Here is a 25,268-nt window from a genome sequence, read left to right as displayed (position 1 = left end):
ATATGTAACAATATCCTTCTTCATCCTGCTCCACCAATAATGATGCTACAAGTCCTGATACATCTTAGCGGCGCCCAAATGAATAGAATACCGGGAACTATGGGCCTCCTATAGAATCAACTCACAAAGTCCATCCACATTAGGCACACAAACTCGACCTTGCATCCTCAAGACTCCATCATCTCCAACTGTAACCTGCTTGGCACCACCGTGTCGTACAGTGTCCCTAAGGACTAGCAAGTGAGGATCATTATACTGTCGATCCCTAATATGCTCAAATAATGAAGACTGAGTGACTATGCAAGCTAGAACACAGTTGGGCTCAGAAACATCCAACCGCACGAACTGATTGGCTAAAGCCTGAACATCTAAAGCAAGTGGTCTCTCACCGACTGGAATATATGCAAGGCTGCCCATACTGCTGACTTCCTACTCAAAGCATCGGCCACTATATTAGCCTTCCCCGAATGATACAAGATGGTGATATCATAGTCTTTCAATAGCTCCAACCACCTTCTCTGCCTCAAATTGAGCTCCTTTTGCTTGAACAAATACTGCAAACTCTTATGATCCGTGAACACCTCACATGACACACCATATAAATAATGCCTCCAAATCTTCAGCGCGTGAACAATGGCTGCTAGCTCCAAATCATGAAGTGGGTAATTCTTCTCGTGAATCTTCAACTACCACGAAGCATGTACAATAACCTTGCCATTTTGTATCAATACCACACCAATTCCAATACGAGATGCGTCACAATAAACTGTATATAGCCCTGAACCTGTGGGTAACACCAACACCGGTACCGTAGTTAAAGCTGTCTTGAACTTCTAAAAGCTCGCCTCACACTAGTCCGACCACCTAAATTGGGCACCCTTCTGGGTCAACCTGGTCATCGGAGCTTCTATAGATGAAAACCCCTCCACAAACCGACGGTAATAACCCGCCAAACCCAAGAGACTCCGAATCTCTGTAGCTGATGTGGGTCTAGGCCAGTCCTTGACTGCCTCTATCTTCTTCGGATCTACCTGAATACTCTCTACTGATACAATGTGACCTAAGAAGGAAACTGAACTCAACCAAAATTCACACTTCAAAAACTTAGCATATAACTGACTGTCTCGCAAAGTTTGAAGAACGACTTGAAGGTGTTGCTCATGCTCCTCTCGTCTATAGGAGTAGATCAAAATATCACTAATGAAGACTATCACAAAGGAATCCAGATAAGTCTTGAACACCTGGTTCATCAAATCCATAAAAGCTGCTGGGGCATTCGTCAACCCAAGTGACATCACTAAAAACTCATAATGCCCGTATCGAGTGCGAAAAGCTGTCTTAGGGACATCGGATGCCCTAATCCTCAACTGATGGTAGTCATATCTCTAATCAATCTTCGAAAACACTTTGGCACCCTGAAGCTGATCAAACAAATCATCAATCCTAGGCAATGGATACTTTTTCTTGATGGTGACCTTGTTCAACTGCCGATAATCTATACACATCCTCATCGACCCATCCTTATTCTTAACAAACAACACCGGCGTACCCTAGGGCGAGATACTAGGTCTGATAAAGCCCTTGTCCAGCAAATCTTGCAATTGTTTCTTCAATTCTTTTAACTCTGGCAGGGCCATGCGGTATGGCGAAAAAGAAATAAGTTAAGTGCCCGGAGCCAAATCAATGCAAAAGTCGATATCTTTGTCGGGTGGCATCCCCGGCAGGTCTGCAGGAAAAACCTCTGTAAACTGCCTAACAACTGGCATGGAATCCATAGAAGGAACCTCAGCACTAGAATTACGAACATACGCCAAGTAAGCCAAACACCCCTTCTCAACCATACGCCAAGCCTTCATATAAGAAATAATCCTACTAACAGAATGACCAGGAGTCCCTCTCCACTCTAATCGAGGCAAACCCTGCAAGGCTAAGGTCACGATCTTGGCGTGACAGTATAATATAGCATGATAAGGTGACGGCCAATCTATCCCCAAAATGACATCAAAATCAACCATATCCAGAAGTAAGAGATCTACACGGGTCTCAAGACCCCCAATAATAACCACACACGAGTGATAGACACGATAACAATATAATCACCTACCGGTGTGGACACATATATAGGATCACTCAAAGAATCAACGAGGGATAACCAAATACGTAGCAAAATAAGATGACACATAAGAGTATGTAGACCCTGGATCAAATAAAACTGAAGCATCTCTACTGCAAACGGAAACCGTACCTGTGATAACAACATCGGATGCCTCAGCCTCAGGCCTGGCCAGGAAAGCATAACATCGGGGCTGGGCCCCACCACTCTAAACTACATCCCTGGGATGGTCTCCTGCTGGTTGGACTTCACCTCTAGCGGCCTGACCTCTACCTCTAATGATCTGACCTCCACCTCTAACATCTCGACCTCCACCTTTAACTGCCTGACCCCTACCTCTAGCTGGCCGAGTGGATGGTGGAACACCCTATGCCTGAACCATGGCACGAGAACCCTGATGTTGAGAACTGCTCGATGCTCGAGGGAAAAATCTAGCAATGTGCCTCGGATCGCCACAAGTATAACAAGTCCTCGGTTGTTGGGACTACTAACCCTGAAACTGACCCCTAACAGCCTGAGTAACCACCTTGAAAACTCTGGGGCAGAGGTGCACTGATAGGAGCTGGTGGTGCACTGTAGGGTAGCTGATCATAATATTGTATATGAGAATTAAGGCCACCTGGAGCACCATGAGAAACCTGAAGTGCTGAATAAAACAGCCTGGGAGGATCGCCCCTACCAAAAGAATCCCTACCTCCAGACGAGGCACCACTGAACCTGCCAGAATGATGACGCCTCTTGTCAGACCCCTGACCACTCCTCTGTGATAGAACCATCTCAACTCTCCTGGTCACAATGGCTACATCCTAGAAAGAAATCTCACTCCCTGTCTCCTTAGCCATCTGCAATTTGATAGGCTGGGATAGTCCCTCAATAAACCTCCTCACCCTCTCTCTCCGTAGGTGGGAAATATAAGAAGAGCATGACGGGCCAAGTCAATAAATCTAGTCTCGTATTGAGTGACAGTCATAGAACCCTGCTGGAGATGCTTAAACTGCCTCGAATAGTTCTCCCTTTGAGCGATAGGAAGAAATTTCTCCAGAAATAGCTAAGAGAACTGATCCCAAGTCAAAGCCGGTGACCCAACTGGTCTAGCCACACAATAATCCCTCCACCAAGTCTTGACGGAACCTGACAAACGAAAAGCAGAAAAGTCGACCCCATTGGTCTCCACTATCCCCATGTTCCGTAGAACCTCGTGATAGCTGTCCAAATAGTCCTGGGGATCCTCTGAAGATGTATCGCCATATGTGGTAATAAAAAGCTTGGTGAACCTGTCCAGCCTCCACAAGGCATCAACAAACATAGCTGACCCATCACCGGTCTGTGCTACAAAACCCGGCTGAACTACCCCAACTGGCTGAGTTGTTGGGGTCTGAAACTGGGGAGCCATCTACTCCGTAGTGCGAGTAGCAGGAGTTTGGGCTCCTCCTCCGGCCTGAGATACAACTGGTGCTATAGGAAATATGCTTGCTTGAGTGACACTATCCATAAGGCCCACTAGACAGACCAGATCATCTTGGAGTACCAGGGTGGCGATGAACCCCTCTAGGACCTAAGCTGTCCCTGCTGGAACTGTCTAGGCTGGAACATCCTCCTCAAACTCTACTTAAGGCTCTGCTGCTGGTGTTGCTGCTCGAGCTCTAGACTGAGCCCTAGCTATGCCCCTCGTAGAAGCTGCCACTGGGGGCTTGGGCTGCTGGTCAGCTGATGAAGCAGTACGTGTTCTCACCATTTGTGAAAGAACAGAGTGGAAGTTCAATTAGCATTGAGAAATTAAGCCGCACAACAAGAAAGAATAGATGTGAAGTTTTTCCTAAACTCTGTAGCCTCTAGGGATAAGCACAAACATCTCCGTACCGATCCCTCAAACTCTACCTAGCTTGTTCGTGAATTGTGAGACCTAGGCAACCTAGAGCTCTGATACCAAATTGTCACGACCCGAATTTCCCACCGTCAGGATCATGATGGCGCCTACTCATGAAAGCTAGGCAAGCCAACTGATACATTCTAACACATTGAATATTAACTCAAACAATAATAAATTGCAAATAAAACTAAGCAGGTATAAAATGCGGAAGTTCCATAACAACTTAAGTTCTAAAACAAGGCCACCCAACGATCAGGTGTCACAATGTCACGAACATCTGAAGATTTCTACAAACATTGGTTTAAAAAAAATGTAACTGTTCTCGAAATGAAAGAGATAGTATATCTAAAACATAAGGAAGGGAACTCCGGAATCTGCGAATGTCGTCAGATCTACCTCGGGTCTCCTATAGACTGAAGGCAGTAACCCACGATTTACTTACGAGGTCCAGCACCGAAATCTGCACAGAAAGTGCAGATTGCAGTATCGGTACAACCGACCCCATGTACTGGTAAGTATCAAGCCTAATTTTGGCGAAGTAATGACGGGGCTAGGACACGACAACCATATAAACCTGTGTAGTTAAATCATATACAAACATAACAATAATAATAGGAAATGACAGATAGATGGGAAGGGAAACATGTTGCAGGGAATATTAAATTCTAACAATAATTCAATAGGGAAGCATAATGAACACCATATTTGTATCAACAAGAATAATGAAACAGTGACATATGCACGACATTACCCTTCGTGTTTTACTCTCGTCTCACCATAAGAAAACAACAAAAAATGGCACGACATCACCCTTCATATATAACCTCTCATAATCATGGCACAACGTCACCCTTCGTGCACTAACTCTCACAATATCGACACGACATCACCCTTCGTGCATTAGCTCTCAAATCATGGCACTGCATCACCATTCGTGCATTAACACTCATAATATCGGCACGACATCACACTTTGTGAATTAACACTCACTCACAATATCATGCACGATATCACCCTCCGTGCTTTATACTCTTCCTTACCCAAATAATATAAACAATACGTCCCGACAAGGGAATCAACAATAGAAACCATAACATCCCGGCAAGGGAATCAACTATAACCAATATCGTTTCAACAGTTACTTCACAAAATAAATCTCAACTTGAGCCAATACTCAACAATGGTTAATTACCAAGAAATTATCATAAGCCTTGTTCAACATTGATAACCATCAATTTAAGCATGAACAATACATAATAGCGTCACGACAATCATGGTATAAGACTCACAGGCATGCTTAACACCAACATATATATACTCGTCACCACACATATACATCGTACTCAACACTAACATGTAGAAAATAACACACAACTCCTATTCCCCCAAGCTAAGGTTAGACCAAATACTTACCTCAATTCCACGGACAAATTCAAGCCTCAATTACCGCTTTACCTCTCGGTTCCACTTCCAATCCGCTTGTATCTAGTCATAATTTACTTAATAACATCAATAAATGCTAAATTAACCAATTCTAATGCATGAATTTAGATTTCCCAATATTTTCCCCAAAAAGTCAAAAATCGACCCCGGGCCCGCTTGGTCAAAACTCGAAGTTCAAACCAAAACCCGATTACCCACTCACCCACGAACTCAAATATGTAATTGGTTTTGAAATCCGACCTCAAATTGAGGTCCAAATCCCCAAAATTTGAAAATCCTAATTTCTACCCAATAACACCGAATTTTCCATGAAAACCCCTAGATTTTGAAGTGATATCATGTAAAAAGATGAATTAGATTGAATAAGATGATTTAGAAACCACTTACCTATCATTTGGAGAAGTTTGGGTCTTTGAAAAATCGCCTAGGGATGTTTAGGATTTGAGAGAATTGAAAAATGGTGAAAATCCCGTCTGAAATCTCAATTAACAGGTTACAATTATCGCAATTGCGATCAAGGTTCACAATTGCAACACCTTTGAAATTCTGCATCCATCACATTTGCGATAAAAATGTCGCATTTGGGACATTAAGGGGCCTTCGCAATTCCAGCCAAAATATCGCATTTGCGAGGATGGCCTGCCCAGGCCCGGTTCGCATTTGCGAAATTATTGGCGCATTTTTCAGGCCTGCTCACTTCGCAATTGCGAAGTATGATCTCGCAATGGAGAGATCAGAGGACTATGCAAAACACAAGATGCATCAGTTGAGTTTTCCTAAGTTCTAATCACCCAGTGGCCTATCCAAAACTCACCCGAGCCCTTGGAGCTCCAGACCAAACATGCACACATGTCTAAAAATATTATACGGACTTGCTCGTATGATCAAATCATCAAAATAATATCAACAACTACGAATTTAGCACAACAATTCATGAAATTCTTAAGAACATTAAAATTTTTATTTTCTCAACTATGGGTCCGATTTATACCAAATCAACTCCGATTCTTACAAAATTTCACAAATTCAACTTTATTATTATTCTAAACCTATATCGGGCTCCGGAACCAAAATACGGGCCTGATTCCATCAAGATCACACATCATTTCATTTCCAAAAGTCCTTATACTTTCCAGCAAACATTTTTCTTTAAAAATTCTTTTCTCGGGTTAGGGACCTCGGAATTCGATTTTGAGCATACGCCCAAGTCCCATATTTTACTACGGACCCTACGAGATCGTCTAATCACGGATCTGGGTTTGTTTACCGAAAATGTTGACCAAAGCAACTTTAATCAATTTTAAAGGTCAAAATTAATCTTTTTCTTAAATTTCATATAAAAGCTTTCTGGAAATACGCCCGAACCGTGCACGCAAATCGAGAAAAAATAAAAGGAGGTTTTTAAGACCTCAGAACACAGATTTGACTTCTAAAACAAGAGATGATCTTTTGGGTCATCACAATATTTGTGCATATGCTTTTTCTTAAATTCAACAACCAACTTTTGAACTCATTTATGCAAACATGGGCAACAAACAACTCTTAGTTGTGCTCTTTATCTTTGTCTATCATGAAGTTGTTTTTTCTTCATCAACATTACCTCAATTGTGCAACAAAGATCAAAGTATTTCCCTTCTAAAATTCAAGCAGATGCTTACTGTAGATCCCTCTGCTTCTAATTTATGTGGTCTCTATGGTCAGAAATCTTATGTGAAAACGAGTACATGGAATATGAGCAGAGATTGTTGCATATGGGATGGCGTGATATGCGATGAGTTTACTGGCCATGTCATTGAACTTGATCTCAGTTGCAGCTAGCTTAAAGGGGTTATTGATTCTAACAGCAGCCTATTCCAGCTCTCTCATCTCCAAAGGCTTAACCTTTCTGAGAATAACTTATTTCCTTCGGAAACCTCACATATATTTGGTAGGTTTTTGCACTTGACGCATCTCGATCTTTCTCACTCAAATTTCACAGGTTAAATTCCTTCTAAAATCTCTCATTTATCAAAGTTACACTCTCTTTATTTATCAAGCAACACGCTCAGTCTTGGACCTCATAATTTCAATTTGCTTCTTCAAAATTTAACCCAATTAAGAGAGCTTGTACTTATAAATGTAAACATCCATTCCACCTTTTCCTCCAAATATCTTTTTTTATATAAGAACTCTGATGCTTTGGAACACAGGATTGCATGGAGCATTACCTGAGAGTATTTTTTACTTGTCAAACTTGCAAGTTCTTAACTTAGTTTTAAATGATCAGCTCAGTGGTTTTCTGCCGGAATTGTTTGGCTATCTAACTTTATTGCAGAGCCTGGATCTTAATTCTTGCAATCTCTCGGTCCCGATTTTGGAATCTCTTTGGAATCTCACTCGTATAGAGTATATGGACCTTCAATATAGCGATCTTGGAGGACTAATTCCTCTGTTTATAAGTGGACTGCAGAATCTGGAGTCCCTATTGCTATCAAGTAACAACCTGAATGGAGAAATACCATCATGGATATACACGCTTCCATAACTAACTAGCCTAGAATTGAGAAATAACTACTTTTCTGGCCAACTTGAGGATTTCAAGTCCAATTCACTAGTCGAGATTGACTTAGGAGGGAATCGATTGCAAGGTCATCTTCCCATGTCAATTCAAAATCTTGTGAATCTAACAATACTTAATCTTTCATATAACAATTTTAGTAGCAATGTAGACGTAAGCTTCTTTTCAAACCTCAAAAAACTTACCTGTCTAGGTCTTTCATATAATAGTATTTCGTTGATGTGAGCACGTGATTTTTGCCCTATATGAGAATTACTCCCAAAATTTCAAAACAAAACAATTTTCCTTTGTGTGCAATTTTTGTGTTCTTCGTGGCATTTCTGTGTAATTATTTGCATTTTTTTCTATGCATGTTTATTTGTTAGATTAATAAAAAAATATAAAAATATGTTGCATTTGCGTTTAATATTTAATTAAGTTTGTTTACAAAATGAAAAATCATAAAAATAATGTACGTTGTATTTTTAGCACTTAATGTCCAAATTATGTGATTTTCTCGTTAGTCGCTATTTAATTGTGTGTTAACTATTATTAAGAGTTAATTAGTATTTCCAGATAATTTTGGGTTTTATAATTTAATATTAGCATTCTAACTTTATTATTATTTAGGAAATTGAATAAATAGAAAAGGATAAAAATGGAAGAGATCGGATTGGACATTTTCTTCAATTTTAAGTCACAAGCCCAAAGAGACCCAATCTTCCCAAACGACCCAGTCCATTTAGAAATGGGTCGATCCAGTCCATAACCCAAAAGACCCCAAACCCCCTTTTCTTTCATTTTTCATAAAAAAACAAAACAAAACAAAACAAAACAAAAAAAAAAACAAAAAACCTAAGACTACTCGCACCCCCCTCTTCTTCTTCCTCTCTTTCTCTCTTTTCTTCTCCAAATCTCCTCCCATGGCAGCCCCTCCCCCTCACACCCCTTCTCCCCCACGTCGACAACACACACATACACACAACCACGACGACGCAACACACACACACCCGCTGCCCGTGTTTCTTCTTCTTCTTCTTCTTCAAGATCGCGATGATGTCTTCTTCTTCAAGTTCATGTCTCTCGTTGTTTCTTCTTCTCCGACACTGCTGTTGCTGCGTTCTTCGTCCGACGTCGTCCATGGCTGCTGCCCGCGGCTGCTACTGTCTCAACCAGTCCCGTCGCCACTACTTCACGTCCAAATCGCTACTGTCATGGCTACGTCTTCTTCGTCGCTGCTGGTTGCTTCTTCTTCGTCGCTTCGCTGCTACCATGGATGCGTCCAGATGTTGCTGAAGCCCGTTGTTGTTGCTTCTTCATCGATCTGCTTCACTGTTGCTGCTGCTGCTGCGTTCGTCGTCCATGGCTGCTACTGTTATTCTCCATTGATGCTGCCTACTGCTCCGTTCTTTTTCTCCATAGCTGTTGCTCCCGTGCTGCTACTGCTTCAGCTATCGTCATCGCCAAACACCCCTCCATCGAGCTTCGTCTATTGTTTATGTTTCCGGACAGATTCGAGTGATTTTGGTGCAATAATTGTCTCCGGACATATTTGTTTTCCGTTCGAGTTCGTCGTCGCTTCGATCCGGTTAGTAGGTTTGAGTCTCATGTTTTTCCGTATTTTGTTTTGATATTCTCGGATCTAAAATCGGTAAATGTTCGATTCTTGTTTTGTTCATGTTTATCATTGAATTAACATTCATGTGTTTGTTCATATGTTTTGTTGAATTAATTCATGTGTTTGTTCATGTGTTTTGTTGATTGAATTAATTATTTTTGAGTTTGTTTCATGTTTTTTTATTTATTTTGTAAAAAAGAAATTGTTAGTTTAATTTTAATATTGTTAGATTCAAATTGAAATTGTTAGTTTAATTTTAATATAAAAGAAATTGTTAGTTTAATTTTAGTCTAATGTAAAAGAAATTGTTAGTTTGATTTTAATGTTTTTAGATTCGAATTGAAATTTAATTAATTATTTTTCAGTTTATTGCATGTGTTTTATTTGTAAAAAGAAATTGTTAGTTTGATTTTAATATTGTTAGATTCAAATTGAAACTGTTAGTTTAATTTTAATATAAAAGAAATTGTTAGTTTAATTTTAGTTTAATTTGTAAAAGAAATTGTTAGTTTAATTTTAATGTGGTTAGATTCAAGTTGAAATCCGATTAATTATTTCTTCTTCGGTTTGTTTTTATTCGTTTAAAAGAATTTAGTTGTAATATAGAAATATTTTAGTTTAATCGCTCGACTCATCCATCTTTGTTGTTCAGTTTAGATTAAATTCGTGTTCATCTTTTGGTTGAAGTTCATTCTTAATCCGGTGATTTAATGTGAATTTATGTTTTAAATGCTTGATTTGAATATTCATCTTGGTTGTAATGTTGTTGGATTTAGTTTAAAGATTAATTGGTTTTTGAATTTAGAAATTCAAATCTACTTGTTGGTTGTGTTCAATTTGGATGAATCTGCAAATATATGTGTTGTTAAGAATATCGTTCGGTCAAAATAATTCCGATTGTTGATTTGTTGTTCACAGTTTAAGTTTGAATTTGTTGATTGAACTGGATTAAGGATTGGTTATAGCTGGTAATTTAATTTTAGGTTCTTAGATAATTTTGAAGTTGAACAGATTTTTGAATCGGGGCGTAACAGTAGTTTTAGGGGTAAAACGAAAATTAACCAATTACAGATTATTTAATTATGGTGGGGACTCGACATAATGATAAAAGCAAAAAGGAAAAGGTGGATAATGATATCTTCTTTTCAAAAAGAGGGAACATGGGGCCCATTTTGACTACTTTTCAAAAAGAGGGAACACGGGGGCCCACATTGACTACTTTTACTAAAGTAAAAGTGTGGGTAATAATAAAAGTTAAAGGATTAGTGGAAGATGATTGGGTCTTGCTTTGGGTATATAAGAGACTCATTTGAGAGAAAAAAAAAGAGAAGAATTTTGGGGGAGAGATAAAAAATTTCAGAACTAAAGAGGAGATAAAAACATACTTTTAATCTTGAAGAAGAGGATTTCTAAAATATCCGAATATTATTTCCGTGTATTCCTGAGTGTGATCTCTGCCTATTGTTTGCTTCCGGAATTTTCAATTGGCTTTTTGAGTTAACTGTTGGTCCTTTGTTATTGCTTTATTGAGTGGTTGCTGGAATTTCTGTTTGGTTTTCAAGTCTACTGCTGGGTTTTCTGACTGCTAGTTGCTTGTTATTGCTGCGCTGTTTCTACTGCTGCTGATCCTATTCTTCCTTTCCTTGTATTCAAATACCAGGTACACGACTGTAATACTAGCTATTGCAAGCTAAAAAATGTGAAGCATGAATACATGAAGAATGGAACTTTGAAGTTTTAATTTCGTTTTTTTTTCTTCGTTTCTTTTACTGATTGTATTTAGGCTATTTCATGTATTACTGTTTAATAATTGCAATACGAGAAAAATAATATAAGTTGGTTTTTAGTGAATCAGCTGGGCAAAATGGGTTAATTCACTAGCTATGAAAATTTTAATATGGTCAACAGTAGGTCAATCATGAATGGATAGTCAAATTTAGTTAAAGTCAAACAAGACTAGATAATGTTTAAGTTTAATAATCTTTCTAATAAGCTTTAGTAATTGTGGTTAAATCTAGTTTCAAATGGTTATGAATAATTAATTCCAATAGTTTTTTTATATATATATAATAATGCGAGCTTCAATCTAGCTATATTTGATTTCTTTTGAATATTAGTTGTCGAATTTCTTATTTTATTTATAATTTCGATTTTTTTCTTTAAAATTCTTTCATTTAATATTGGTCATAATCTAGCAATTAGTATGTTACATGTTCTTAATTTTTCTAACTCCTAATTAATTAGGATTTTCTTTCTTTATTTTAGAGACTAAACTTAATAGAAAAAATGTAGTCATTCTAAGATTATTTTTTTTTAAAAAAAATAATGAGACGAGCCTCGCCAAATAAAAACACAAATTGCGGGGCCCTCACAAAATGTATGTGTTAATTACCTAGAACTCGGGATAGGCCGCTTAGCGAACTCCACGGCCTTACCCAAAATAACAACACGCTAGTTTCTTTAGGACACGTCTTAATTAATCTTACTTTCTTAAACTCGGGTGCACATTTATGTGACCCAAATCCAAATCTCAGCGGAGTCGAAATGTGTCTCTAATCACGGGTACATTGATTGTGACGTGGTTCGAGATGCGTGTCCATGACGTTGCAAATTCCTTTTAAAAAAATAAGAATGAGATGAGCCTCGCCGAATAAAAAATACAAATTTGCGGGGCCCTCAGTAAATATTTGCTTTAAAATTGCTTAGACTTCGGGATGGACCGTTTAGCAAAATTTCACGGCCCTACCCAAAGTAAATGATACGCTAGTCGCTTTAGGCGCGCCTTTAATAATTTAATCTTCTTAAACTCGGGTGCACATTTATGTGACCCAAATCCACATCTCAACGGAGTCAAAGTGTGTCGACGATCACGGGTACATTGATTGTGGCGCGGTTCGAAATACATTTTCACAACGTTGCAATTCCCTGTAAAATAATAATAATAATAATGAAAGCGGTAATAATGAAAGAATTCCCTGTAAAATAACAATAATAATAATGAAAGCGGTAAAGAGTTAAAATCTGCACATAAGCTCATAATTGTATATAAAATCAGATAAACAAGCCGAATATGACAGTTGAGCGACCGTGCTAGAACCACGGAACTCGGGAATGCCTAACACCTTCTCTCGGGTTAACAGAATTCCTTATCCGGATTTCTGGTTCGCGGACTATTATACAGAGTCATTCTTTTCCTCGATTTGGGATTAAATTGGTGACTTGAGACACCCTAAACCCTAAAATCTCCCAAGTGGCGACTCTGAAATAAATAAACAAATCCCGTTTCGATTGTCCTTTAATTGGAAAAACTCCTTGTACCCTTGCGGTGCCGGAAAAAGGAGGTGTGACAGCTGACCAATGACAACAACGTCAAGTCTACCTTGCCCGAATCTCTTGAATACGTATACTTGTCTTGTTGTGAAGTAAAAGAACTGGATTTTTTGAGATCGGCAAAGACTCTTGGTTACTTGGATCTTTCAAATAACAATATTAAAGGAATAATTCCTGATTGGGCATGGTCTAATTGGATGCACTCACTGAATAATCTTAATCTATCCCACAACATGTTGACAAGTATTGACCATTTTCCATCATTTTTTCAACCAGATACTCTATATTTGCGATCCAATTTTCTTCAAGGATCGCTACCTATTCTACCTTCCTCTTTAAGTTTTTTTTATATCAAATAATTGTCCCGGTGGGGAGATCCCTTCTTTCTTTTGCAATTTGACATCATTAAGAGTTTTAGACTTGACAGAAAATAATTTAACGGGAGCAATTCCACAATGTTTGGGTAACATGAGTTACTATCTTGATGTTTTAGATATGCAACATAATTTTCTTTCTGGAAATCTCCAAACAACTTTTAGAGTTGGAAGTATCCTGACAAGTATCAACTTGTATGGCAATAAGCTAGGGGGAAAATTCCTAAAATCGTTAGCCAATTGCAAAGAATTGGAAGTTCTTGATTTAGGAAACAATCACCTTAATGACACATTTTCTATGTGGTTGGGAACACTTCTGAAGTTACAAGCTTTAAGCTTGAGATCCAATAAATTGTATGGACCCATCAGAGCTTCAAGGACTAAAAACTTGTTTCCTCATCTTTAGATATTGGATCTCTCTTGCAATGCATTTACAACAGAGTTGCCAACAAGTCTTTTTCAACATTTCAAAGCCATGATGAGAACTAATCAAACAAAGAAGGCATTAGGAGATGAATATTACGAAGACTCGGTAGTTGTTGTGACAAAGGGACTGGAACTTGACGTTGTGAGAATCTTGTCTTTGTACACCACTGTCGATCTTTCAAGTAACAAATTTGAAGGACATATTCCTAGTCTTTTGGGAGATCTCATTGCACTGCGTGTGTTGAATTTGTTTTATAATGGATTGCAAGGTGGTATACTATCATCACTTGGAAATTTATCTCTAGTGGAAACATTGGACCTTAAATATAACCAGCTTTCCGGAGAAATACCAAAACAACTTGCTTCTCTTACGTCTCTTGAAATCTTAAATCTCTCCCACAATCATCTCGAAGGATGCATTCCTCAAGGACCTCAATTCCATACCTTTGAGAATAGCTCATATGAAGGTAATGATGGATTGCATGGTTTCCCAGTTTAGGAAGGTTGTGGAAGTAGCAGGATTCCCGAGACAAAACAACACAAAACGTGTTTTGGATGAAGAAAGTACTTTTGAATTTCTCAATGATTTTTGGAAAGCTGCTCTTATGGGATATGGAAGTGGACTAGTTATTGGATTATCCATTGCATATATCATGCTTTCAGCTCGAAATCCCAATTGGCTTTCTTGGATTGTTGATGAACTAGAACACAAAATCACCATGAAAAGGCGAAAGAAGCAGCGAGGCCAAAGGCGTCACAGAAGAAGAAATAATGGTGTTTAGACAAGTTCCAGTTGTCCAATATGTAATATCAGGTATTTATTCATATTAAGCTCTATCTTTGATTTTTTTTGTTAGTTTATATTAACTGGTATTTTAGGAGGTCACATGTTCGAGTCGTGGCAGCAACTTCTTACAATAATGTAGGGTAAGACTGCGTACGTACAATAGACCCTTGTGGTCCAGCCCTTATTCGGACCCGGCGCATAGCGAGCACTTAGTGTATCAGACTACCCTTTTTTATATTAATTGGTATTGTATGTCTTCATTTGAATATTTCTTGCTTTATTAGCTTGCTAAGTGTATCTTTAATAATGAATTGAATGTAGGCAAAGAAAGTGTCCAGTTGAAATAACAGGTGAATGGGAAAAGACTCTGTACCGCAGATGTTTACAACAGCAAATGCCACAAGGAACATGAAGATTAATACTACGTACATGCTTTTGAATTTTATTTTGTGTTGTAAATGTTGCTGTCATTTTTGCTTTTTTTTTTTTCAAAATAGAAAAAATGAGAATAAATTCTAGTCCTTACTTACCGTATGATTACGTATATTGGTTAAAGGTGCATTTTTCGTAGTAAGTTATTTTATAAAAGGTGTAATATTTCTCGCCACGAATTGTTTTTTATTTTCTTTCATCACAAAAGAAAAAAAGTATCTTTATTTCAACAACACTACAAAATAATTATGTGGCATAAAGGAAAAAAAGAATAGGGAATAGCAGAAGATGAAGATGAATAGGAAATAGCAGAAGATGAAGAGAGAAATCTTGTGAAACTGAGTAGATAAAGATTAAAAGCAATATATTTATCAGTTTTTATAGTTTGTGAAATTTCAAACTGCGATTTAAACATAATACTGGAGATAATTCTTTTACTCTTTTCGTTTTAAATATTCGATACCATTTTGAGAGCTAATTTTTAAATTAGTCTATAAATATTCAAGTTTTTAATTAATATTTAGTTGTTTTTAATTCATTTTAAATTCTCGAAGACAACATAACAAAACGACAATACTAATTTAATAATGGGTCTGTTGGTATATACGTTAGTTAAATGTGTAATTTTACAAAGAGTGTTCTGCTACAAAAATAATTGTGGTTGTTTAGGTAAAAAGTTGTTATAGAAACATAAAATATAAATTAAAAAATCAATTTAGAAAAAAATATCATGTATAAAAGATTGAACCCATTCATATAATAATAATAATAATAATAATAATAATAATAATAATAATAATAATTGAGTTAGATATCCAGCTACGCCAACTTCAGCAAGAAAAACGTACAAAAAGAGAAGAATCTCTTTGGTTTTTTGATTCAGCACTTATTGTGCTTCCCACATAAGAATTTCGGGTAGTAATAATCATCTGTTGTAAACTTTCGTCTATTCTTTGGACGGTTGGAGTTTTGTGATGTGGATTTAAATATTAAAATTGTGACCATGACGGCGAGCGGACTGACGAGGGCAGTTCAAAGAGACACTACTAGAAATCTGGTAATTAGCAATCACAAAAATCGACCAACGTTGACCGGTTTTGGCAAATTACGGACCAAAAATTGTTCAAACACGCTTGGTCGCTATTTTCGTGGTCATTTTAGTATACCGATCAAGGTTGGTCGCAAAGGTAAAAGGACCAAGGCTGGTCGCAAAAAAAAACGACCAAAGTTGGTCAGTATTTTAATTATGTAATCAAAAGATTCACCATCTGGAAATAGAATCGGGATGTGTACTGTGGCAGGATACTATTCTACCACTAAACCATTGGTGCATTTTGTTTTAAAATTATCTTATTTTTTATTTATACTCTTTAATTGTATTTTCGCACGAAAATAACCCACCAAAGTTGGTCGGCTTTATTAAAAAATAAAATTACCGACCAAAGTCGGTCGGTTTTTTAAAATGACCGGCCGAATTTACTGACCAAAGTTGGTCAGTTTTTTTAATATTAATTCTTATTTATTTTAATTGCAAAAACCGACCAAAGTTGGTCGGTTTCTTGAAAAATAAATATTGCAGGACTCAAAAATAGTTTCCCGCATTTTAGCGCCAAAGAAAACCGACCAAAGTTGGTCAGTTTTGTAAAAAAAAAAAAAAAAAAATATTTTGAAAAACCGACCAAAGTTGGTCGGTTTTTCTTGGTCGGTTTTTGTCGAATTCTAGTAATGAGAAGGATCAAAGGCTTTTAGATTGACAAGCTTCCTAAGAAGGGGTGTGTTTGACACCTTAAACAAATTCCACATTAGAAAAGGAGATATACTACTATAAACTTGGTTTGTGACAGATATGGTTTCGAAGCTACACTCCCGTAGCGCAATGATGGGGTAAAAGCTCAACAAAGACGCTGAATCCCCAGAGGTGGGTATATGTGGCTTCCACGACGGAGGACAAGTTTGATAAGCGCTGACAACCTTCGAGAGTGACAAGCTAAAAGAGAAGGACTGACAACCTTCGAGGGTGACAAGCTAAAAGAGAAGGACTGACATCCTTCGAGGGTGACAATATTCTAAAGAATGGGTGCATTTGACACCTTATGTATATCTATCTCACTTCAAAAAGGGCGAGAAGAGCGAATTGCTATATAAGACATAACATAAGTTATATGGTACACACCCTATGCGCGATGATTGCGTAGCCCAAGGGACAAATCGTGAGGTTTGTTAGGTCAAAGTGAATAACACGTGCTAGGTGTGTATAAACCGAATCGGAAACGTATCAAACGGAAAAGTCAAATCAAACCGATTAAAAAATCCCATTAAGTTTGGTTTGATTTGGTTTGGTATTGAGTAAAAAAATCTGAACCAAACCTACATCTAAATATATAAATTTTATATAGAATTTTCTTTATAAAAAATATCTAGAAATATTTGGGATTATGTTGCAAGAAAATGACAGGTTTCGACTGTGTTTAACATAATATAATTCTCTTCCTCTTCCTCCAATCATTCACCTTCTCTTTCTCCCTCATCAATGGCTTTCTCTCAAAAGTCACAACTCTTGTTTTGCTCTCTCCTCTTCATCTTCTTCTCCCTTTCTTCTCCTTCAATCCTAACCGTCCAAATAAAGATGATGATGTCCATGATCTCCTTCCTTCCTACAACCTTCCAAAGGGACTTCTCCCAAATAATGTAAAATCGTACACTCTTTCTCCTAAAGACAACTCATTTACAGTCCAACTCACACACCCTTGTTATGTACAGTTCCAAGATCAACTTGTTTATTACCAAAAAGAAATCAAAGGGACAATGAGTTACGGTGAGGTTTCTGATGTGTCTGGAATCCAAGCTAAGAAACTGTTCGTGTGGGTCCCAGTAACAGGGATTAATGTTGATGAGGAGTCTCATATGATTGAATTCCATGTTGGGTTTTTGTCTGAGAAGTTGCCTGCTAAGGATTTTGAGACTATTCCCACTTGTAAGAATAATAAGGGCTGCCAAGATTCTCTCCTTTCTTCAATATGATAGAGGTCAAAGTTCTTATCTTTATACTCCATACATGCGTCTTACTTTATATTATTTGTTTAATAAAGAATATCACTTTCTATTAGTTTATATTAGTTTCGCGATCGTTGAGTCAACGGGTGGTGTGACAATGAAATGCGGACTTTGTATAAATATACATTGCAAAATTCTTCATATATTATTTGTTTGTCCCGAGCTGAAGGCAGTGTGTGCTGCTGAAAAGGAATTGTCTTTCTTGCAAAGACAAATCCTTTACCCTTGAACTCACACACCCTTGTTCCAAGTTAAAGATCATCTTGTTTACTTCAAATATGAAATCAGAAAGATACGGCGTTATGACAACTCCTTTACCATTGAACTCACATGGCCATGTTATATATATAGTTCAAAAATTGGTCCCTAGGGTTTTGGTCTAGTGGTAAGGGTGCATTGCGTGATGTGTAGGTTGGCACATGTCATGAGTTCGATTCTTGCCGCAAACAAAGCTTAGTATTTAAGTGGAAAAGGGTAGAGAGGCGGGCCCATCATCCACCGAGTTTTGAACATGTGCCATTGTTTACTAGGAAAAGAAAATTAAAGGGAAATTATGTTATGGAGAGTTTATGATGTCCCTGGGATCCAAGCAAAGAAGTTAATCATTTGTGTATATATAACAGGAATTAATTATGATGAAAAGTCAGATATGATAGAGTTTCAAGTTGTGGTTCTGTCTCAGAAGTTGCTCTTGTAAGAATTTTAGGCAATTCTCACTTGTAAGAATAAGGGTTCCCTAGAATATTGCCTTGCTTCAATAGAGGTGAAGTTCTAATCTTTGTATGCATAATGTTGATTCCAATAGTCCTAGTACTTTGTGTCCGTTATGTTGTTAAAATTGGCGATTCACATTTTTGTTAGTATTACTAAGAGGTGGATCCAATACTTTAAGTGGTTAAGGGTTGAAGAAAAACTTGGGGATCTTGGGCTTGGATTCCAGACACAGCCATAAAAAACAAGTCCGTTTGCCTTATCCTTGGTTAGTATGTCTCCAGTAACCAAAGTCTCAGGACAAATTAGACATATTTGGATATATGAGAAAATGCTTAGAGAAAAATCGAGAATAAGTACAGAAAGAGCAAAGATCAACTTGCTAGATCTTTTGTTCTTAATTATAACTTTTGAGTTACAAAAAGTAGACAGCAGATCTAAAATATTGGAATCTATGTAATTCTTGGTAGTTCACTAGATGGTCCCAGTTGGTCCTTACAAAATAGGTAAATGTTTTCTGTTATGAGAAACCAGTGTTTGCTTCTTGTGGAATTAGGTTGGTAAAGATAAACAGGTCTTATGGCAAGCGACAATTTCCTATTACAAGGAGCTCCTAAAGTGCTATGTATCTATTGATCATTGCTTCTGCGCCCCATCGTTGTTGGATCTTGAGTGGTATAGGAGGCGGCGAAAGAATCCCTGATACAGTAGAAACAGAAGCATAGGGTGTTGCGGAAGCCAAATGTATAGAGTGTGAATAAGTCACAACTACTATACCAAAAATTATGACAGCCACCAAATAATAAATAAGACAATAAAGCAATAATAAAGGGAACACCAGAATTTACGAGGTTCGGCTAATTCTGCCTACTCCTCGGACACAACCAAATATTTTATTCCACTCCAAAAATACAAGTGAAATAATACTAAAGAGAGAAGATACAAATGCCTTAAACAGATGAGAAGGCAAATGAGAGGTGTGTTTCAATCCTAAACATTAGGCCTTCTTTTATAGGGGAAAAATCCCCCCAAACTTAACTCCCAACCAATGTGGGACTTTGGCATTTTGCCAAACTTCAACAAATCTCCACCTTGGCAAAATTCCACATTTTCAATTCTCTCTCAATAACAAATTTTGGTTGTGTCTTCATCTTCAATCTTCAGTGTTCAACAATGTTGATCAAATCCAAACAATGTTGAAACTTGACCGCAGTCACCACCTTTGTCAGCATATCAGCAGGATTCTCTGTAGTATGAATTTTCTTCACCGTGACTCCACCTTCTTCTATGATTTCTCGTACGAAATGATACCGAACATCAATGTGCTTCGTCCTTGCATGATAAACTTGGTTCTTCGCTAATTGAATAGCACTTTGACTATCACAAAAAATTGTGATACCTTTTTGTTCAACACCAAGCTCCTTTAGCAATCCTTGAAGCCAAATTGCCTCTTTCACAGCATCTGTAATAGCCATGTACTCTGCCTCTGTTGTAGACAAAGCAATTGTTGACTGCAAAGTAGACTTCCAACTAACTGGTGCCTTTGCAAAAGTAAACACATAACCAGTAGTTGATCTTCGTTTGTCCATATCACCCGCAAAATCTGAGTCACAATATCCAACTACAGACTGATTGTCTTCCTGCTCAAAAACTAACCCGACATCTACAGTATTATGAATATACCGTAGAATCCACTTCACAGCTTGCCAATGCTCCTTCCCTGGATTGTGCATATATCTGCTAATAACTCCAACAGCTTGTGAAATGTCAGGCCTTGTGCAAACCATTGCATACATCAAGCTACCAACAACATTTGCGTATGGTACCTTTGACATATACTCTCGTTCAGCTTCATCCATTGGCGACATAGTAGTACTTAGCTTAAAATGGGAAGCAAGTGGAGTACTAACTGGCTTAGTCTTGTCATCTATGCCAAAACGTTGAAGTACTCTCTTCAAATATTCCTTTTGAGATAAACAGAGTTTCTTTGAACTTCTATCTCTAATTATCTCCATGCCAAGAATTTTCTTTGCCTCACCCAAATCCTTCATCTCGAACTCCTTCTTCAGTTGAATCTTCAACTTATCAATTTCTTCCAAATTCTTGGAAGCTATCAACATATCATCAACATATAGGAGAAGATATACAAAGGAACCATCTTTAAGCTTGTGCAAATACACACAATGATCGTATTTGCTTCTCTTGTACCCTTGCCGCAACATAAACTCGTCAAATCGCTTGTACCATTGTCTAGAAGATTGTTTCAATCCGTACAACGATTTTTCAAGTTTGCACACCATATTTTCTTTTCCAGCAACTTTGAATCCTTCTGGCTGAGTCATGTAGATTTCCTCCTCCAAGTTTCCATGTAAAAACGCAGTTTTTACATCCATCTGAACTAGTTCCAAATCCAATTGTGCTACCAAAGCCAACATAATTCTAATGGAGGAATGTTTTACAACTGGAGAAAACACTTCATTGTAATCAATTCCCTCCTTTTGAGCATATCCTTTGGCCACCAATCTTGCTTTGTAGCGAACATCTACTTGGTTAGGAAATCCTTCCTTCTTTGCAAATACCCATTTGCACCCAATTGCTTTCTTTCCCTTCGGGAGATTGGCCAATCTCCATGTATGATTCTGATGAAGGGACTGTATTTCATCATTCATGGCAATCCTCCACTTATCTTCTTCTGAACTTTGGACAGCGTCTTTATAAGTAGTAGGAACATCATCAGCTACAATTGAGGTTGCACAAGCAACCGTCTCTATGAGACGAACAGGTTTCGTTATTGTTCTTTTTGGCCTGCTGGTTGCTATTGATTCAAGTTGTTGTTGAGATTCCTGAGTTGGAATCTCCTCTACTGGCTCTCCTTCCAGAGGGTAATCTTCATTTGTTTCCTCCTCTGCTTCTTGTGTAGGAAAAATAAATTTTCCCTCAAACTCCACCTGCTTAGAAGCACCTTCATTTTGTTTGGTATCTTCTGTTACCTTTTTTACCATAGCAAATTCATCAAAGGTAACATCTCTGCTGAATATTACTTTCTTTGTCATAGGACACCATAAGCGATATCCTTTGACTCCAGAAGTAATTCCCATAAAAATAGCCTTCTTTGCCCTTGGATCCAATTTTGACTCTGTCACATGATAATATGCAGTTGAGCCAAACACGTGCAAAGAGTTATAATCTACAGCAGGTTTTCCGTACCATTTTTCAAATGGTGTTTTGCCATCAATAGCAGCAGATGGTAGACGATTAATGAGGTGGCATGCATATGTAATTGCCTCAGCCCAAAATTCTTTGCCCAAGCCAGCATTGGACAACATACACCGTACCTTCTCCAGCAAGGTCCGGTTCATACGTTCTCCCACTCCATTCTGTTGTGGTGTATGTCTAACAGTGAAGTGTCGGATGATGCCATCATTTTCACAGACCTTATTGAAATGATCATTTTTGTATTCACCTCCATTGTCTGTGCGAATACACTTGATTCTCCTGCCTGTCTGATTCTCCACCATCGTCTTCCATTTGAGAAAAATTCCCAACACTTCATCTTTGCTCTTCATTGTATACACCCATACTCTTCGGGAAAAATCATCAACAAAGGTTACAAAATAGTGCTTCCCACCCAATGAAGGTGTTTTGGAAGGACCCCAAACATCAGAGTGTACATAATCCAAAATGCCTTTAGTATTATGGATCGCTGTACCAAATTTAACCCTTGTCTGTTTCCCTTTAACACAATGCTCACAAAACTCCAAGTTGCAAGCCTTTACTCCTTTTAACAATCCTTGATCTGATAGAGTTTTCAAGGATTTTCCTCCAGCATGTCCCAAGCGCATGTGCCATAGCTTGGTTGCTTCTGCCTCTTTGTCGTCACTGGATGTTACTGTCGCTGTCCCAATAACTGTACTGCCACGATAGCGGTACATATTATTATTCTTCCGATTAGCCTTCATTACCACTAGTGCACCGGAGCATACTCTCATCACTCCATTTTCTGCAATGATTTTGAACCCTTTTGATTCTAGGGCTCCCACAGAGATGAGATTCTTCTTCAAATCCGGTACATATCGAACATCTATCAATGTTCTGATCATTCCATCATGGTTCCTTAATCGTATTGAACCAATGCCATATGAGGTAAGAGGGCTATTATCCGCTGTGTGGATGACTCCATATTCTCCTTCTTGAAATTCCATGAACCAGTCCCTGTTGAGACACATATGATAGCTACAAGCCGAGTCCATCAACCATATGTCTGATGATGTTGATGACTCTGTTGTAACTAATGAGAAGTCTGAATCATCACAATCAGCTACATTTGAATCCATAATAGCCTTTCCATTGTTATGTTTGGCCTTATTCTTCAACTTCGGACAGTCTTTCTTCCAGTGCCCTTTTTCTCGACAAAAGGCACATTCATCTTTACTGGGTCTGGATCTTGACTTGGATCTTCCCTTCTTTGTCCTCGTTTGATTTTGAGGACGACCCCTCACAAACAGTGCTTCTCCTTCTCCGCCCTTCTGTTTTTCTCGCTTTCTTTGTTCATAGCTGTACAAAGCTGAACAAACTTCTCTGAGAGAAATTTCGTCATTTCTATGGAGTAGAGTAGTTTCAAGGTGCTCGTACTCATCAGGAAGTGACGCCAGCAACATTAAGGCCAAGTCACCATCATTATAAGTTGTATCCATATTTTGCAAATCTGTGACCAACTTATTGAAACTGGTGATATGTTCATTCATCGTGGTACCAGGAACATAGGTGAAGTGAAACAGTCTCTTCTTCATGTACAATTTATTTTGACTGTTTTTCTTCAAAAATTTATCCTCCAGTGCTTTCCATAATTTACTTGCAGAAGTTTCCTTTGTGTATGGATATTTCTGCTCTCTAGCAAGGTAGGATCGAATGGTACCGCAAGCAACACGGTTGATAATTCTCCAATCTTCTTCTCCAATAACATCTGGTTTCTTTTCTTCAATGGCCAGATCTAGCCCTTGTTGAAAAAAGGACATCTAGAACCTCGCCTTGCCACATCCCAAAATGTCTGGACCCGTCAAAAATTTCTACCGCAAATTTCGCATTTGACACAATTCTTGTCATAAGCGAAGATGCCAATAATGACGTATTGTTGACACTTGATGTAGATTCTTCTTGTTTATTGTCCCCCATATTTGACACAAATATTATTTAATAGCTGACGACACAAATCAAGATTATTTCCTTTCTGATGTAGAAGATCAGACTAAGCTGCAACTACAGAGCATACTCAGACAGAACCTTGACTCAGTTACCAAGATAAATCTTTTCTGATGTGGAAGATCAGACTATGCTGCAACCACAGAGCATACTTAGACAGTACCTTGGCTCTGATACCAATTGTTGCGGAAGCCAAATGTATAGAGTGTGAATAAGTCACAACTACTATACCAAAAATTATGACAGCCACCAAATAATAAATAAGACAATAAAGCAATAATAAAGGGAACACCAGAATTTACGAGGTTCGGCTAATTCTGCCTACTCCTCGGACACAACCAAATATTTTATTCCACTCCAAAAATACAAGTGAAATAATACTAAAGAGAGAAGATACAAATGCCTTAAACAGATGAGAAGGCAAATGAGAGGTGTGTTTCAATCCTAAACATTAGGCCTTCTTTTATAGGGGAAAAATCCCCCCCAAACTTAACTCCCAACCAATGTGGGACTTTGGCATTTTGCCAAACTTCAACAGAAGCAGAAGCATAGGGAAGTGTTCCTTTCAAGTGGCAATGAAGTGCAGTTATAAACATAGGGCCCTATTGAGTTTGATATACTGAAGTGTTTAAGAGCTTTGACTCTCTCCCAAATGTTGTTTAATAAAATATGCTGATCTTCCTATTTAAAGTCAACATTCAGCTCCTTCATGTGAATTAGTAACACTCAAGGAAGAGCCGCCCTGACTTGATGTAATGCTTACGCCGTGTCTGCTTGTGATGGTCACGGAATATATTGTGTTTCAGTTCACATAGTTACCCAACCTTCAGTGTATGAGTGGTTCAACTATGGAAGGGCCAAAGAGAAATGAGTACAAGGCTATGCTGAAGTTATTTAGGATACATTCGGAGGGATAGAATCAGAAGGGAAGGAGAGGACACTAATGATGCTACTACTAATTTTTTGTGCTTAAAATATGCTATCGTTGCCTTTTCTTTTCGTCCCTTTTCAGTGTGAGTACGCAAAGCATAAAAGCTTGATGCTCTAGAGCATTTTACTCCTCTGATATGAGCTTTATCTCCTTCAGAATGAAATGAACTCTAAGATTATTTAAAATGAGATTGCTGATCCATTTGATCGTCTTGCAGGACGAACGGAGCTCTGAGGTACTGTTATGTTGCTTGTGACGAATGAAATGATGATTTGGCTTAAGAAATAGTAAATGTTAGCTGTATGTGGAGTCTATGTACTATTCTAAGTTTTCACATTCACAGAAATTGGATGTGTAGTTCATGTTATCTACACCAGAGGAAATCTTCCTTAATTGAAACAGAAGAAGGGACTTCTATATTCTATCTTTGGTGTTTTTTCTTCT

At 38.0% G+C, this 25,268-nt stretch overlaps 1 long non-coding RNA gene and 1 pseudogene across 1 annotated transcript; both read left to right on the top strand.

Annotated features, from left to right (window-relative positions):
- Positions 1 to 9,176: 9,176 nt before the first annotated feature.
- Positions 9,177 to 25,268, top strand: part of LOC107760636 (receptor-like protein Cf-9 homolog) — a 73,195-nt pseudogene continuing 57,103 nt past the window's right edge.
- Positions 17,417 to 25,244, top strand: LOC107813480 (uncharacterized). Its single transcript, XR_001654349.2, has 2 exons — positions 17,417 to 17,955; positions 25,042 to 25,244. It is a non-coding gene; the product is annotated as an uncharacterized LOC107813480 (long non-coding RNA).

This window comes from Nicotiana tabacum, chromosome 6 (assembly GCF_000715075.1).
Source record: "Nicotiana tabacum cultivar K326 chromosome 6, ASM71507v2, whole genome shotgun sequence".
Taxonomy (NCBI): Eukaryota; Viridiplantae; Streptophyta; class Magnoliopsida; order Solanales; family Solanaceae; genus Nicotiana; species Nicotiana tabacum.
The sequence above is the reverse complement of the archived record's forward strand: the minus strand, read 5'-3'. Positions and strand labels throughout refer to the sequence as shown.